The sequence below is a fragment of the Mirounga angustirostris genome, unplaced genomic scaffold, assembly GCF_029215605.1.
Source record: "Mirounga angustirostris isolate CCGP_5_RB_7025 unplaced genomic scaffold, mMirAng1.0.hap1 SCAF_1, whole genome shotgun sequence".
Taxonomy (NCBI): domain Eukaryota; kingdom Metazoa; phylum Chordata; class Mammalia; order Carnivora; family Phocidae; genus Mirounga; species Mirounga angustirostris.
In genome coordinates, this window is record NW_026991709.1 from 113619906 (window position 1) to 113637894 (window position 17989).

The window sequence follows — 17989 nt, forward strand, 5'->3', positions numbered from 1 at the left end:
GATGCCATTTTCACAAAGAGGCATAGTAACCATCTCCTGAAATTGTTTCCTAAGCCAACAACATGGAACGTTGTTGGGTCAGAATACAACTCTCTACTGACCATCTTTATGCATCCGGCCAGATCTTTTTCACATGTCGTGTTGGCACTCATAAAGCACATCTGGGACCTCAGGCTGCCCTGAATCTTGAAAGAGTAGGGCATAAACCAAATTTTGGAATCCTCTGTTGATAATAATCCATTCAATATAACACCTGGAGTGTTTTTTTATTAGAGAGAGTAAGTGCTGTGCTAAGCGGCAGTGATGCAGTTTGATGGAGCTGCCCCTGGAATGTAATAAAGAGCAGGGGACATGCTCCTCAGAGTGTGTTCCTGAATTAAAAGCCAACGGTTTAAGAGTTCACTGGAGAACCCATACAGGGAGAGATGCTTACTCCACAACTGTTGGCGACACTGAGCATATCATTAGTCTATTCTAGTTAGCTATTTACTTCCAGGTGCAACTCAAAGTGTAATGCAAAAAAAAAAAAAAAAAATATATATATATATATATATATATATGCACAAAACTTTATGTTTTGTCTTGGCTAACTTAGAAAACACATTCCAGCCTTCAGGAGTGAAGTGCCCCTTCAGTAGTGAAAATGAAGTTTTACTGCTAATGGGTTTGAAATATAAGACCCATGCAACTGGAAGCTGTGTGCTTTGCAATTCCCACTTTTCCTTAGTTTACCCTTTGGAAGTCTAAAACAAAATCCTGCCTTTTATGTTTGAAATATATGTAGTATTATTGGAGGGAAGATCTGAAATATTCATTTTTATTACTTTATTTGCAATTACTATTAAAAATAAGTATCTATATACTCTTCTTATCATTTTTACATGAAATTTATAGTTCTATTACTTATTTTCTCAGAGTAAGGGAAAATCCAAGAGTATTTTAACCTAAACTAGGAAGTTGTTTGATGACAAATACTAAATCCTGGGTTCAGATGATATAATTTAATCATGCTTTATTTGTAAATAGGAAGTATTCCGATGGTCACTTCTTTCATAGTCCCTTTAGTAACTTAAGGCTGAAACTTCCATTTTTTTTTTAAGATTTTATTTATTTATTTGACAGAGAGAGAAAGAGCACAAGTAGGCAGAGCAGCAGGCAGAGGAAGAAAAAGCAGCAGACTCCCCACCGAGCAGGGAGCCCGATGCGGGACTCGATTCCAGAACCCTGGGATCATGACCTGAGCCGAAGGCGGCCGCTTAACTGACTGAGCCACCCAGGAGCCCCTCAAACTTCCATTTTTAAAAAATGCGTTGATTTTATTATTTCTTCCACATTTGTACAAGAGAATATTTTGCAAAAATAATTATAAGCAACCTGGTTATTCTGGCTATCTCTCAATAATTCAAATAACTTTTTTCCAAAAAGAATCAACATGTACATTAAGTCATTCATCACATAAAATGCAATTCTACTTTACAAGCATACATGGACTCGTATTTCCCTATCATAGTCAGGATCTTATTTTGAAAGTTCTCAGTTATATGCACCGCTGCTGACCTTTTTTCATTGAAAAGTATCAAAATAACTGTGGAATGACTTTTTTTTTTAAAAGATTTTATTTATTTATTTGACAGAGAAAGACACAGCAAGAGAGGGAACACAAGCAGGGGGAGTAGGAGAGGGAGAAGCAGACTCCCTGCCGAGCAGGGAGCCCGATGCGGGACTCGATCCCTGGACTCCAGGATCATGACCTGAGCCGAAGGCAGTCGCTTAACCAACTGAGTCACCCAGGCGCCCTGTGGAATGACTTTTTAATAGTGATATCATCAACTATTGATACAAACTATAATATTTCTGATAAAAGGAAACCTAAAGAGCATAACTTTGCAAACATAAAAAAATGATCAGATGTTTTTCTAAGGACTAAACCTCCATTCATAATTATTAAGTAATTAAATGCTTCAGATACCTCTGCATCACCTAGACAACATAGTTCAATTTCTCCTGATGCAGTCTGACATGGCACAATTCCTAAAACCTTATCCAAGTCAAATCCGATTTTAATTGATTAAAATAAATGGGTATGTTCAGAGATCAAAAAAAAGCACACAATATCTGTGTGATAGCTTCTATCCTTATTTCTACTTAATGATGATAAATGTTTATGATATGACAAAATGATACATTTGTCTGCACTATTTGAGAACTTCCATGATTTGTAGAAAAGTTCTGTTTTTAATTAAAGTGTATTACACAACATCGGAATTTTTCTTTATTATGCCAAGGAAGCATATGGAAATTTGAACTCTAAGATGTTACTGATTTATTCTGATGTTAGAGCATTTTGCTCCCATGTAAACATATCCTATGACATGAATATGAATAGCTTTGTGCCCTCGAAAAGTCCATTATCATAGGTAGCATATGGCTTTGACACCTAAACCATGAGGAATATGAGAAAGCCCAGTTTGCCAAGCAAGTTATTGGAAACATTTTGTGCACCCCTAAGTTACGGACAGAGATAATTACTATATCTTTTTTTTAAGTAGCCAACTCAACTGTAATCTCTTCCTTGTTTTGCATTTATTTTTCAGCAGCTGAGTTGAAGTCTCCCTGCAAGATGTGTAGACAAAGATCAAATATTGGAGCCCTGCAGCCCCCCAACTCTGAGCATACAGATGTCAAAATCAAGGCAAATGGTAAACAAGCTAATGGTATGTTCCACACCAATGCTTGTGTTAAGAATATACCCTTTCTTAATTTCAATTTTAATAATCATAGAAATATCCACTTTCACAAATGACATGGATTGTATCTTTTAATTTATATATTAAAGAACTCTGAAAGTGAGCTACAAAAGATTGATTTCTATAACTTTTCAGAGAAGCTTTGATTCTTCTGAAGTATAAAATGCTGAATATAGAGTTTGCAAATACTAAATTTAGACTTAACCCTAAATTCATATTAAAAACATGATTAGAAAGAATAGAATATTAATTTCAATATTATGTGAGCTTTTTTTCTAAAAGGAGAATAATTTATACACCCATTAACTCACTGATTTCAATGTTTCCCAAGCATACCTGATTCATAAGAATTACCTTAGAAGCCTATTAAAATAAAGATTCCAGAACACAGTGGTTCAGATGGATTTTATAATCTGAAAATTTTGGAATAACAGATTCAGATCTACAATGGAAACAAGGGACTAGATTGATGTGTGTCTTACACTTTCTTCCAATTTTAATGTTCTATGATCTATGAATTGACTAAAAAGCCACAAATTCACTCTTTTGATATGAAATATTTAGATGTAGATATAAATAACACTGGCATAGACAAAGATATCATAACAGAATTTTTTTGGTGACAGATACAAAAATGGATACATAGATAGGTACAGTTGACCCTTAAACATACAGGTTTGAACCATACAGGTCCACTTATAAGTGGATTTTTTTCAACAAATATATTGTAAAAGTTTTGTAGATTTCTGCCAATTTGAAAAAAAATCACAGACAAACCCCATAGACTAGAAATGTTGAATGTGGTGTTTCCAATACTATATTATGAGTATGACTGTAACACTATATGCCATAAAAAACTTACATGAATGATCCATTCATTACTGTATAGACTAAGCTACCATAAAGCAATCATATTGCTACTTCTTCATTATCAGTGCATATCATTCATTATACCTGTAAATAATTATGAATTTCTTTTTCACATTATCTTTTCATTTTTGAGGCCTAGTGTTAATAATACATATAATATCTACAGTGTTTTGTATCATGTAAGACAATATTGATGGGGATACTGACATGATTCATCTGTAAACAGATGACATAAAGTGTCCTCATCTGTAAACTGTCATCATCATGCAAAGTGTTGCAGTATTGATAAAATACAGTACAGTACCATAAATGTATTTTCTCTTCCTTATGATTGTCTTAATAGCATTTCTTACTTAACACTTACTTTATTATAAGTGTATAATATATGTAACATGCAAAATATGTGTTAATTGATAGTTTATGTAATTGGTAAGGTTTCCAGTTAACAGTAGGCTATTAATAGTTAAGTTTCTGGGGAGTCAAAAGTTATAAACAGATTTTCGACTGCATGGGGGTCAGCACCCTTAACCCCCACGTTGTTCATGGATTAACTGTAGATAAATTGACAGATCTAAATAAATATCATAACAGAGAACCTTTTTAATCAAACTAATTCCATGAAGTTATCAGCTAGAGCTCTCTGTCCTTTTCCAGCAAACGTTTATCTAAAATGTATTGGTGGAGAGAACAAATGCAAATTAGCCACTGAAACTATTCTCTCTATATATTACATTAATTGTATACCTACTCAAGAGTCTTTTTGCCTACAGATATAGAGGCAGATTGCATGTATATTTATATAGATATTTCATTGCTACCTGTCTAAAGCTAATTACAAGGCAACTTCGGATTTAGCAAAATTAAATTTTTTTAAAAGCACAATTTTCAACTTTGGCCTGTATTTTTCAGAAAATTCTGGAGAAATAAAACTAGAGTAGCAGTAGATTTAAATATTAATTAGAGGCACCATTCTGTATTTCTAAAATTATCCTACTCCTAAAGCCTGTCAGCATAAGCCTCCTAAGAGTCGTCTGAATAAATGGTTCTCAAATTTTAATGTGTATACAAGTCACCTGCAAATCTTGTTAAACTGAAAATTGATTTAGTAAATGGGTGATGGGACCCAAGAACATTCATTTCTAACCATTTATCAGATTATGCCAAAACATAGTAATAATCTGTGAGACAAACTTCCATTAGCAAGGTCCTAAACAATAGCAACAAAGGTAAAAAATCTAGATATATCTCCTGATCTAAAGCTTTTTAAAAAAGATTTTATTTATTTATTTGAGAGAGAGAGAGCATGCACGAGTAGGGGGAGGGACAGAGGGAAAGGGAGAAGCAGACTCCCCACTGAGCACAGAGCCTGACCTGGGGCTGGGTGCCTGGACCCTGAGATCATAACCTAAGCCAAAGGCAGACGCTTAACCAGCTGATTCACCCAGGAGCCCCCTAATCCAAAACACTTTATGCAATTTAGGAGAAAGGTGTCACTGAAAGAAATTTATCTTGGTAGCATGTGTAACACCTACCCCCCTGTACGAAGACAATGACTAGAACTAAAAATTTTCATTTGTTTTAGAAAACTAAAAAAAGAATCCAGATTGAGGTGTGTTTTGTTGTTAAGTCATTCGTTTATTTGTTTGGTTTGTCTTTCATGTATTCAATCCTACTGATCAGTAGAATTTTTCTCACTTTATAGAGTTATCATTAACATCATCAACAGGTGATCAGTAGAATTTTTCTCACTTTATAGAGTTATCATTAACATCATCAACAGGTGATCAGTAGAATTTTTCTCACTTTATAGAGTTATCATTAACATCATCAACAGGAATAAATGTTTATTGCATGGCCACTGCATATAAGTCATTAAGACCTATAGGCATGCAAAAAAACTTATCCTTAATATTATAATTTCACTTTATAATTTATTATTGTACTCCAAATAATTCCAACAAATTATTTGGAAAACATACAATAAAATAAGGAACAAAATTAATGTAGAAATTAATGTAGAAAACAAAGAGGAGGCCAGTAATAAGAAACAGTATTAATGGAATTCATACAATAAGCTCTAATGTTAATCCTATAAGTGGACCTATATTTGGATCAGAGGCTGACCTTTCAAGCAGCCAGAGCCAAGAAGAAAATATAATCAGATGCAAAGTTTATAGGCAGTTTACTTTAATAAAACTTTCTGTGGAACTGACATCTGACAAAAATTTGTTTGGCATGGCTTTATTAAGAAGACTCCATAAGGGGCACCTGGGCGGCTCAGTCGGTTAAGCAGCTGCCTTCGGCTCAGGTCATGATCTCAGGGTTCTGGGATTGAGCCCCAGGTCGGGCTCCTTGCTCAGCAGGGAGTCTGCTTCTCCCTATCTCTCTACCCCTCCCCATCACTCATGCTCTCTCCCTCTCTGTCTCAAATAAATAAAATCTTTAAAAAAAAAAAAAGACTCCTAATACCGTGTAAGAGACTATGTCTTCAACAATATTTTTTCAGTGAACACTACTAAATATACTACCAAATATAAAGAGGAAACATGCCTATAAAAGCTTATAAGTTGGGAAAATCAAACTTAACACATGAACCAAAAGTTATGTAACAATAATAATCAGTGCTGTTATTTATTAGAATCAGTTAAGATATATTTGTGCTGTATCTGCAACAATTTTAATCACTGAGTGTGATTGGTTCATATAATTTGCATTAAAATTTTAATGGAATGTTGAAGAATGTGTAAAAACTTTAAACTGAAAAGGTTTCCAGATGGCATAATGGAAGTGAAATGACTCAAAAATATATAGACACTGGTAGATTGAAACATAGCAAATTCTCTCCATTGAAGAAATAAATTCTCCTTCCACCTCTCTGCCCCTTAGCTATTCCCAGGCTCTCTCTTCCCCTCAGATGGTCAAATTTATCAAAAGAATTGTCTATTATTGTCCCCGTTACCTCATTTCCCCCTCATTTCTCAACCATCTCAAATCTGGTTTCCATACAAATCATCACACAGAAATTGCTTTCATAAGATTTTCCATTCTCAATTTTCTAATTGTAGAATATCACTTTGAAAGTTTCTTATCTCCCATTTGAATGAGAAGGGAATGTCCCTGGAGCAAAAAAATAAGAAGTTAGAACTATAAAGAGAAGCTGGTAAAAATATTGACTCCTAGTTGGAAAAAAAAATACTATATATGTTTACAAGCTAAAATCCTATGATCCTATTACTACTAAAATACAGAGTAGGCACTGAATAGCTTAACAAAAAGCAAAAGTAACATAATAGCTTATGAAATATAAAATTCACATGACAACATAATTATATATTAATAAAAGTTAGTATATTATATATTAACTTTACAAAAAATGCCTAAAGTCATTACTTAATAAAGGCACAGATAAACATTGTATTTATTTTTATCTATGTTTATGCAAAGGAAACTCATTCTTTTTCTTTGATTATTTAATCACACTTTATTTCTCTCCTGTGTGTCAAATTCACTTTTAAAAAAAACGATTTTTCCTGTCTGAAGAAAGACATGTATGGGCATGCACCCTCATTTTTACTATTACAGCAATCCTCCAAGCCTCAAAAGCTCAAAGCTAAATATCCTGAAAAAATACAATTATTTATAAAACAATTTTATTTTCAGGGTGCCTGGGTGGCTCAGTTGGTTAAGCCTCCAACTCTTGATTTTAGCTCAGGTTATGGTCTCAGGGTTGTGAAATTGAGCCCCACATTGGGCTCTGTGTTTGGGTGTGGAGCCTGCTTAAGATTCTCTCTCTCTCTCTCCTTTCCCTCTGCCCCACCCCCCACCCCCACTCACACGTGCATGCTCTATCTCTCAAATTAAAAAAAAAAAAAAACTATTAAAACAATTTTATTTTCATATACTAATAATGCCCAGAATCATGTATTAAGTAAATACCAACTCAGATCTTCTTAAGTTTAAGACCTGAATCTCCTCTGGGAAATACTAAGACAAATAAGACTTGGTTTCTCTCTTCAAGCTACAGAAGGAGAGAAAACTCTAAGAACTATCAGAGGAGAATAAAGAAGTAGAGTGGAGGGACAGTTCAAAACCACTTGCCAACATATCAGAGAAGTCAGAGCTAAAACCAGGTAATTAGGCTAAGCAGGGTTTCTCTACAGGGCAGTGTTGGCACTTGGGATCAGAAAATTCTTTGTTGCTGGGGGCTGCCTTGTGCATTATATAATGTGTGGCAGCATCCCTGACCTCTACCTACTCAACGCCAGTAGGAATCCCTCCACTTCCTAGTTGTGACAATTAAAAATGTCCCCAGGCATTGCCAAACATTACTTGGAGGGAAATTTGACCCCAATTAAGTACTACTGGGCTAAAGCCAGACTGGGATTGGGGAGTATTCTGAAACGATAGACCAAATCTTGGCATAATTCAGAAAATTATATAGTTCAAGTTGTGAGAGTAATAATGAGAATGAAGAATAAAAAGTAGACTTCATTTATTAAATCATTCAAGGACAAAGAAACAAACATTTGTAGCAAGCATTGTTAGATTCTTTGTATATAAGATCTAATATATATCTCACAAAAAAACCTTTGAAGTGGAAATAATTATTCCTGTTTTGCAGATTTAGGAGCTATAGCTGTTGATGCTTTTATAACTTTCAGCATTCACAATGGCCAGCAATGCTAAACAATGACAAAAACCTCCCAATAACAACAACAGAAAAAGCCCAGGACCAGATGGCTTCCCAGATGAATTCTTTTTTTTTTTTTAAGATTTTATTTATTTATTTGAGAGAGAGCACAAGTGGGGGAAAGGGAGGCAGACAGAGAAGCAGACTCCCCAGAGAGCAGTGAGCTCAACACAGGGCTCGATCCCAGGATTCTGAGGTCATGACCTGAGCCGAAGGCAGACACTTAACTGACTGAGCCACCCATGCACCCCCCCAGGTGAATTGTATCAAACATTTAAAGGAAAATTAATACCAATCTTTCCTAAACGCTTCCAAAAACTTGAAGAGGAGAGAATACTTTTAAACTCATTTAACAAGACCAACATTACGCCCACACCAAAGCCAGGTAAGGACACACAACAACAAAAATTACAGGTCAATATCTCTGACTAACCTAGATGTAAAAATGCTAAACAAAATACAAAAAACTAAATTCAGTAGTGCATAAAAAGAGATCATTCACCAAGATCAAATGGGATTTATCCCTGGGATGCAAAGATGGTTCAACATATGCAAATCAATAAATGTGATACATCATATTAACAGAATGAAGAATAAAATCATATGATCATCCCAATCAATGCAAAAACATTTGACAAAATTCAACATTTTTTCATGATAAAAACTCTCAACAAATTAGGTATAGAATTCTCACCTCTTTTAGTCAACACAATACTGCAAGTTCTAGCCAGAGCAATTAGACAAGAAAAAGAAATAAGGCATCCAAATAGGAAAGGAAGAAGTAAATCTGTCTCTGTTTACCAATAATATGTCTTAACATATAAGAAGCCCTAAGTACTCCACCAGAACTAACAAACAAATTCAGTAAAATTGCAGGACACAAAATCAGCATACAAAAATCAGTTGTTTTTCTATACATTAATAATGAATTATTCAAAAAGGAAATTAAGAAATAATTCATTTACAATAGCGTTAAAAAGAATAAAATATTTAGGAATAAATTTAACCAAGGAAATGAAAGATCTGTACACTGAAAATTGTAGGACATGAAAGAAAATGAAAAAGAAACAAATGGAAAGCTATCTCATGTTCTTAGATGGAAAGAATTAATATTGTGAAAATGTCCATACTAACTCAAAGCTATCTACAAATTCAATGCAATTCCTATCAAAATTCCAATGGCATTTTTTATAAAAATAAAAAAAAATCTTAAAATTCATAGGGAACCACAAAAGATGCTGACTAGCCAAAGCAATCTTAAGAAAGAAGAACAAAGCTGGAGGCATCATACTTCCTGATTTCAAACTAGATTACAGGGCTATAGTATTGAAACAGTGTGGTACTGACATAAAAAGAGACACATATATAAATGGAATAGAATTGAGAGTCCAGAAATAAACCCACACATGCACTGTAAATTAATCTATCACAGGGTTCCAAGAGTATACAATATGGAAAGGACAGTCTGTTCAGAAAATGGTGTCGGGAAAACTGAATATCCACATGTAAGAGAGAAAAATTGGACCTTTAAATTTTACCATATATAATAATCAAATAATCAAATAAAAATGTATTAAAGACTTAACTGTGAGACCTGAAACCATAAAACTCCTACAAGAGAACATAAGGAAAAAGCTCCTTGACATTTTCTTGGCAAAGCTTATTTTGGGATATCACACCAAAAGCATAGACAACAAAAGAAAAATAAGCAAGTGAAACTTTATCAAACTAAAAATTTTCTGCCCAACAAAGGAAACAATCGACAGAATGAAAAGGCAAGCTATGGAATGAGAGAAAATATTTACAAACCATATATCTGATGGATCTTCAAAAACTCACTAGCAAAAAATAAATAGAAAATCTAATTTTAAAAAGGGCAAAGACACCAAATAGACTTTTTCCCAAGGAAGACACACAAACATCCAACAGGTAGTAGTAGGTTGTGATAGTATCATACTTTTTCTTTTTTCTGTGATATGATATAGATAGATTTCTAAGAGTACTTTAAAATACACATAAATTATTTCAACATAGCTTTCTATTTCTTTTTTTTTATTATGTTATGTTAATCACCATACATTACATCATTCGTTTTTGATGTAGCATTCCATGATTCATTGTTTGCATATAACACCCAATACTCCATGCAGTACGTGCCCTCTTTAATACCCATCACCAGGCTAACCCATCCTCCCACCCCTCTCCCCTCTAGAACCCTCAGTTTGTTTCTCAGAGTCCATAGTCTCTCATGGTTTGCCTCCCCCCTTCGATTTCCCCCCCTTCATTCTTCCCTTCCTGCTATCTTCTTCTTCTTTTTTTTTTTAACATATAATGTATTATTTGTTTCAGAGGTACACGTCTGTGATTCAACAGTCTTACACAATTCACAGCGTTCACCATAGCACATACCCTCCCCAAAGCTTATCACCAGCTGCCCCATCCCTCCCACCCCCCACCACTCCAGCAACCCTCAATTTGTTTCCTGAGATTAAGAATTCCTCATATCAGTGAGGTCATATGATACATGTCTTTCTCTGATTGACTTATTTCGCTCTGCATAATACCCTCCAGTTCCATCCACATCGTTGCAAACGGCAAGATTTCATTCCTTTTGATGGCTGCATAATATTCCATTGTATATATGTACCACATCTTCTTTACCCATTGATCTGTCAGTGGACATCTTGGCTCTTTCCATAGTTTGGCTATTGTGGACACTGCTGCTATAAACATTGGGGTGCATGTACCCCTTCGGATCCCTACATTTGTATCTTTGGGGTAAATACCCAGAAGTGCAATTGCTGGGTCGTATGATAGCTCTATTTTCAACTTTTTGAGGAACCTCCATACTATTTTCCAGAGTGGCTGCACCAGCTTGCATTCCCACCAACAGTGTAGGAGGGTTCCTTTTCTCTGTATCCCCGCCAACATCTGTCATTTCCTGACTTGCAAATTTTAGCCATTCTGACTGGTGTGAAGTGGTATCTCATTGAGGTTTTGGTTTGGATTTCCCTGATGCCGAGCGATGTTGAGCACTTTTTCATGTATCTGTTGGCCATTTGGATGTCTTCTTTGCAGAAATGTTTGTTCATGTCTTCTGCCCATTTCTTGATTGGATTATTTGTTCTTTGGGTGTTGAGTTTGATAAGTTCTTTATAGATTTTGGATACTAGCCCTTTATTTGATATGTCATTTGCAAATATCTTCTCCCATTCTGTAGGTTGTCTTTTGGTTTTGTTGACTATTTCTTTTGCTGTGCAAAAGCTTTTTATCTTGATGAAGTCCCAATAGTTCATTTTTGCCCTTGCTTCCCTTGCCTTTGGCAATGTTTCTAGGAAGAAGTTGCTGTGGCTGAGGTCAAAGACATTGCTGCCTGTGTTCTCCTCTAGGATTTTGATGGACTCCTGTCTCACATTTAGGTCTCTCAACCATTTGGAGTCTATTTTTGTGTGTGGTATAAAGAAATGGTCCAGTTTCATTCTTCTGCATGTGGCTGTCCAATTTTCCCAACACCATTTGTTGAAGAGACTGTCTTTTTCCATTGGACATTCTTTCCTGCTTTGTCTTTTTAATATCCACACATTGATGCCACAGTCAAATTCCGTAAGTGTGATATATCTTACTAATGCTCCTCCCTTTCCTGGGCTTGCAGGAGAAATAAGCTTCCTTGCCCCTTTATATTTGTCATAACCATGTGGCTTGATTCAGCAAATGAAATGTGAGTGGAAGTGATAGGTCACTTCTAGATGGAACCATTTAAAAGGAGGTGATGATTCTCCATGATTACAATGGCAAACCTTGAAGGCTCATGTTGAAATGGAGATATAAGATAATAGAGACTCCATCAGCCTAGGCCCCTGAGTGATTCTGAGCACACCTCAATCCCAGCAATGGGCAAAAATTTTCCAAAAGCCTAAGCAAAATTATATACCTGTTACCCTAGCCAGATATGTATAATTAGAAAATTTTATATGTTAGGCTAAAATTATGTATTAGTTATTCTATAACTAAGAAATTTCAGAGATATCAAAAATCCTGAGTGTCACAAGAGGATTAAAGGTTTTGTCAAATTCAAAAAGTAATACATTTCATGGTTAACAGTCCTAATTTCCTTACTGTTAATAAAATCAAGTGAAACAAGACCTGGTTTCTAATGAATTGATTGTATAGGCAATCAATGTGTCTAATTTAGAATGAAAGCTCGTAAGTCCATAGATGTTAGTAGAGTCTTGTCTTCCATTTGTTACTAACACTAGGAGTTAATAGCTGGGAATTGAGTTGTTTAGCAATAAAAATAAGACATGAGGAGTGGTTAGAGAAGCCTAAAGACACCTTAAGAGAGATAGTGATCAAGTATTTTTCATATCAATAAAGTACTAAGAATTAGAAACTAGGTGAAAACTAAAACCTTTTAATTTTGACCCCATTTTAATGTGGCATAGTAATTTTCTTGACATGTTGTAGTTACCATTAGGTTGTGGTTTGCAAATGATTGTCTTGGCTCATAAATGAGACCAGATTCAAGATTATTCCTAAAATAATGTCATCCCCAATTCCATTCCTATCTGCGTTCTTGAATACAGAAGAAGAGGGTAGGTTGGTATGCCAGAAATGATACACAATCCACTGGCTGCGATATAAATGCAACTGCCTGTGCTTAGTATGTTGTCAATGGAACACAAGATTAATCATACATTAGAATAGATTCCTGTATAGTTTCAAGAATAAAAGCTTTATTCTTGCATGTTTTCATGTTTAAAATGTTTAAAATGTCACTGTGGTATAAAACATTCTGGAGATTTTTCATTTAATTTGGGCTTTTTTATCTTTTTATAAAATTAATTATATACTGTGCCATTATTTATTGTTTTCTAGTCTGTGAGTTGTAAAAGTCAGAGGCTATGTTTACATTTATATTAATGCTTGTAATACCCCATGGTGCCTAACACATAGTCTGTACTCAAAAAGCACTGGGTGAGTTTAATTAGATTCTTCTTCAACATGGTCATTCTCCCTAGTATCTTTACCTAGACTTCAGATCCTCTTCTCTCATTGTACAGCATATAATGTCTCTTGAAGAGAGCATAAGAAGATAAAAGGTAGAAGGATTAAATTCTGTTCTCTTTATACAGGTCTTTACTTTTATTTATTGACAGGAATTGAGATGGTTGAAATTAATAACATGCAAAATACACTCAATAAATTAGAAAACAAGGACCAAGGAGAGGAGAAAAAAAATAAATATTCTAACTAAAAACATCATATGGTTCATGTCAAAATATCCAATTTAACTCTGAGCTTTGTGATAGCCAATGCAGAAAAGAAACTTGTAAAGGTGTATAGTTCATATTAACTGAAAGTAGAAAGCACATAAATTCCTCACAGAAGAAAATTCTAACACCTGGTCTCTAAATTCTAAAAGACGTTCTCCTGTGGGATTTAATCTGAAACCCCTGAGAAAGAAATAGACCGAATGTTGCTGCTTCTTGGGATCTCTTCCAATAAAAGCTAGAGGCAGAAAGAGTAATTCCACCCAGTCTAAGTTAATGCAAGTGGATCTTATTGTCATTCTTTCTTCAAACTAGATCCAGTGATAATACCTGAGTATCCACAGAAGTTGATGGAGGACAAGCCCTTGGACTAATGTCTCTCAAAAAAATCACTCCTCACATTCAACTCTAGATGAAGGGTAGCACCTGGGAGAGATCACAGGCTTTGGAATCAAGGAGATCCAGATTTGACAATCTGTTTCAATTTGAATTTGAAATATATTTGACAACTTATTTCACGTCCCTGAGCGTCAGATTCCTTAGCAGAAATACACAGGTCAGGAATAAAAATCTGACACATGTCTTAGAAAAGGCATAACTTGCTCCAGAAAAATAAGGAGACCTTAGATTCTAGATGAGCAGGCAAAACTGCTACAATTTTTATGAGGCCTGAAAAGTTTATCCAAGATGCTTTTCCATGGAAGGCCCACCTACCAACTCATGGAAGAGAAGGAAAGCCAGATCTTTTCTCAGAGAACAACTGGCATTCACCTTCAGTAATTACACAAGTATTTAAGTGAGATCCCACCAATTCACACCATAGAATTGTCTAATATCAACCCGGGAATTATATGAATCAGACTCTTCCTACTGTCCACAGAAAAAAACCTTAGTACCACTTCCGAGGGTTGGATGATTCTGAAATGCTTAGCTTTTCCATGAGCATGCCAGAATTAGTTAGCTGCAACTATATGTCCAGATCACTGAACATACGAACTAGATATATAAAGATATTTAGTATTCACTACCCTAATTTCAGGAGCATGTCTTTGTCGGATAATGAGTTTCATTTTTCCTAGTCAATGTTGAGTTAATCTTGCTGGCAATAAATTCTATAGTTATTCACTTCCTGGAGCCATCAAACCAGGTCATCAGATTGTGGAAGGATACCTTTTTCATTGTACATGAGGTATGAAGTTAGCTCATATAAAATATTTGCATATACATTAAACAAAAGTGAAACAAAAAATGATCACGTTTTCTATGGCTTGATATTATTATCTGATCTTTAAGTCATGGAATCACATTGCTTCCAGACATGAGAAGTGTGAATCACAACAACTAAATGATATCACTGATTTCATGCAAAACTATTTTAATAAAATAATGTTTCCTATAACCAACTCTAAATTATATCATTTCTCCATTGATACAGAGGATTCTCCAAAAATTAGACCTCACAATTGTTCTTCTATTGAAGTATGACTGAATTCAATGTTTTTGATAATACTCTGTTTCAGAATAAATCCAACATCACAAGAAATGCAAGTAAGGGACAAACAAGGCCACATTTTTTACATGTTGATATTAGCTTTGTACTTATTTCTTTATACTTGTTTTCCTGTTTGGCCTTCTATACATGTTTTGATCTGAAATTAATCTCACTTCTAACTCTTTTGCTCTATCACTAACACACCACCCACCCCACCCCACCCCCAGAAAAAAAAAATACCTTAAGTGTAGTAAATGGTCCAAATATCCCAAGGGAAATTTTTGCCACTTTAATCCACGTACAGGAAAAAGTGTATATCATCTGCTGGTGGCTCAGCAGCCCATGAACTATGTGTTGGTAAGCTTAGTCCTGTTGCTAGTGGAAAAAATAATCATGCTTTGTATTTATGTAATACCTTTCTTCTGTGGAACTTGCAGGATATTATGTGTCTTGCATCACTAATCTTCATAATATCCCATATTTATGGGAATCTATTGAAGTAAGGACCATATTTTAACCTGAAAGATCATGAAGTGGGCAAAATTGATAAAGAAAGATGCTAAGCACAGCTGATCTTGTTAAGGGCATATGGAAATGTTGAGGGGCCAGACTTTCATTCCCCGTCACACTATATGCACCATTTTCCATAAACGAATCTTTTTTTTTTTCAATCTAGACAGAGAGCCATGACTGAAAGCTGAAAAGAAGAAAGATTCAGTGACTAAGCAGCAGAGTGGAACCTCAGGGCCTCTGCATTTTCTTTTTAATTCTGTTCCTAATTTGTGATGTGACCCCAAGAAACCTTTTGCCCTCTTTAAGCCTCAATTGTTTTACTTACAAAATAGTATTGTGAAAGCATGTTGCTCTGCATCCTGGCTCTGGCTTCCAACACTCTATCTTTTGTAGTGTCCTATAATTAATTTGTTCATCTATTCAACAAATATATATTGAGCATCTTCCATGTTTAAGGCACTGGGGCAGTTGCTTTGGGACTCTAAAGGAAATTAAGACATTATCTAGAGCTTAAAAAATAGAAGCAGGAGCTCTTACATGTATAAAAATAACTACATAATAAACTACTGTATGTTAAGTATCATTGAATCATGCAAATAATACACTAAACAAGTTCTGAAAATTGGTTCTGGCAGGACTGTGTTAGCAGTAAGAGCACTGAACAAGGAGTAAAACCTCATCTGTAGACCAACCACCTAGCTCTCTGTAAAATGGATAAAACAGCAGCATGTAACCTCACAAGGTTATTGTGATAGCAAAATAAAATATTGTAGAAGAAAGCACCTTGTAAATGTAAAGGTTTCTTTTGTTTTCTTTTCTTTTTATTGTAACTAAAGAAATCAGAGAATACTTCAGGTATGTGCCATTCAGAATGATCTTTAGATAATGAAGAATATCTCAATAGAGATATAATATTCTGAACAGAAAGAATGGTATAATCTAAGCCATAGAGCAGGAAACATATTAAGAGAACTAAAAAAATGAAAAGATCAAAAGTCATAATGAGGGGAACAAATACCTTTAGAAAGTAAAGGATGTTGGAAGAATGAAGGAGTGAAAGATATGAAATCAAGGAAATGATGATGAGGGGACTTGTTAAAGATATTCAGTTGTTCAAAATGTTGGCATGACCTAAAGAAGGACAGTGGTTGATCCATGGCTGAAATGAACGGAAGATTTAACTCAATAAAATTGAAGTGATTCAGGAAATTTTAGTCCATTTTTGTATGAGTCAAGCACAAAGACAGAGATAAGAATGCAGAGCGGAAAAGAAAATTCTCAACCCTGTGCAGAACTCTTCACAGTAGTGAGAGACATGGGGATGAAAGCCAATAAATGATAAAAATGAGGCAGATGAAAGACTGAGAGAAGTTAGGTCACAATGAATTGTAGGAAATAATAGAAAAGACTGAAGACATACAATACTCTGTAGTTTGCTTATAATGACGCTTTGTTTATGATTCTCCTAAAATAACATCCTTCAGCAAGTAGCTCCAGTCTCCTCATTAATCTACAATCATTAAAGGTCAATATCCAAGCCATGGCTACATGGCATTCTCCATATCCCAGACTCAAGACAGTGCAGGTGGGAGCCATACCCTGGTCTGTGATCAATGATTTCCCCATTAGGACACCTTCTCAATATCCCCTTTCTCCTCTCCTCCTTCCCACAACACACACTCATATATCCACTTTTTTTTTTTTTTTTAAGTTAACTCTACACCCAACGTGGGGCTTGAACTCACAACTGGGAGATCAAGAATTGCATATTCCACCAACTGAGTCATCCAGGCACCCTTCACACATCCACTTTGAGTAAGTCAGGAATAGCTCAAACTCAGGGAAGATTTAGGATTTCTAGCGCTCAAGGTCAGAACCATTTGCAAATTACTAGACAGTCTCTACCATGGCACTGAATACATATACACAATGTTAAAGTTAGGGTTCAATTATTTATTCATGTCGCATGAATATATATAATAGCTATCAGTAAATATAATTTATAAATTCTGGGTAAATTCAGAGTTGCAAGATTACCTCATTTCCACTATTATGAAATATTCCTTCCATTTGACTGTCAGATTTCAAATGCGCAGTGGCAGTATCGTAGCCAATGAGGTATATCCGAGGTGCGATTATTGCTAATCATTGTTTACTAATATAGATCACCATGAATTCTGTTCTTGGGTCTAAATTGATGAAAACTAGTATAATACATGGTATCTTACAATGAATAAAACATTTAAAATATTTAAAAAAAACCACATGATTAACTAATGAGCTAGGAATGAGAGATACTTTCTTTTAGTTTATTCCCCATTTTGTTTTTCACCTTTGACCTAGTTTTTCTTTCTTCTTTTGATAACTGGTTTGCCTTTGATCAACAAGAGTGAATGTTCAATGATCA

At 34.9% G+C, this 17989-nt stretch overlaps 2 pseudogenes; both read left to right on the forward strand.

Annotated features, from left to right (window-relative positions):
• The window catches only part of LOC123862921 (large ribosomal subunit protein uL11-like), a 71497-nt pseudogene that overhangs the window by 19758 nt on the left and 33750 nt on the right, over nt 1-17989 (forward strand).
• On the forward strand, nt 17667-17798 carry LOC123834942 (U4 spliceosomal RNA; annotated as a pseudogene).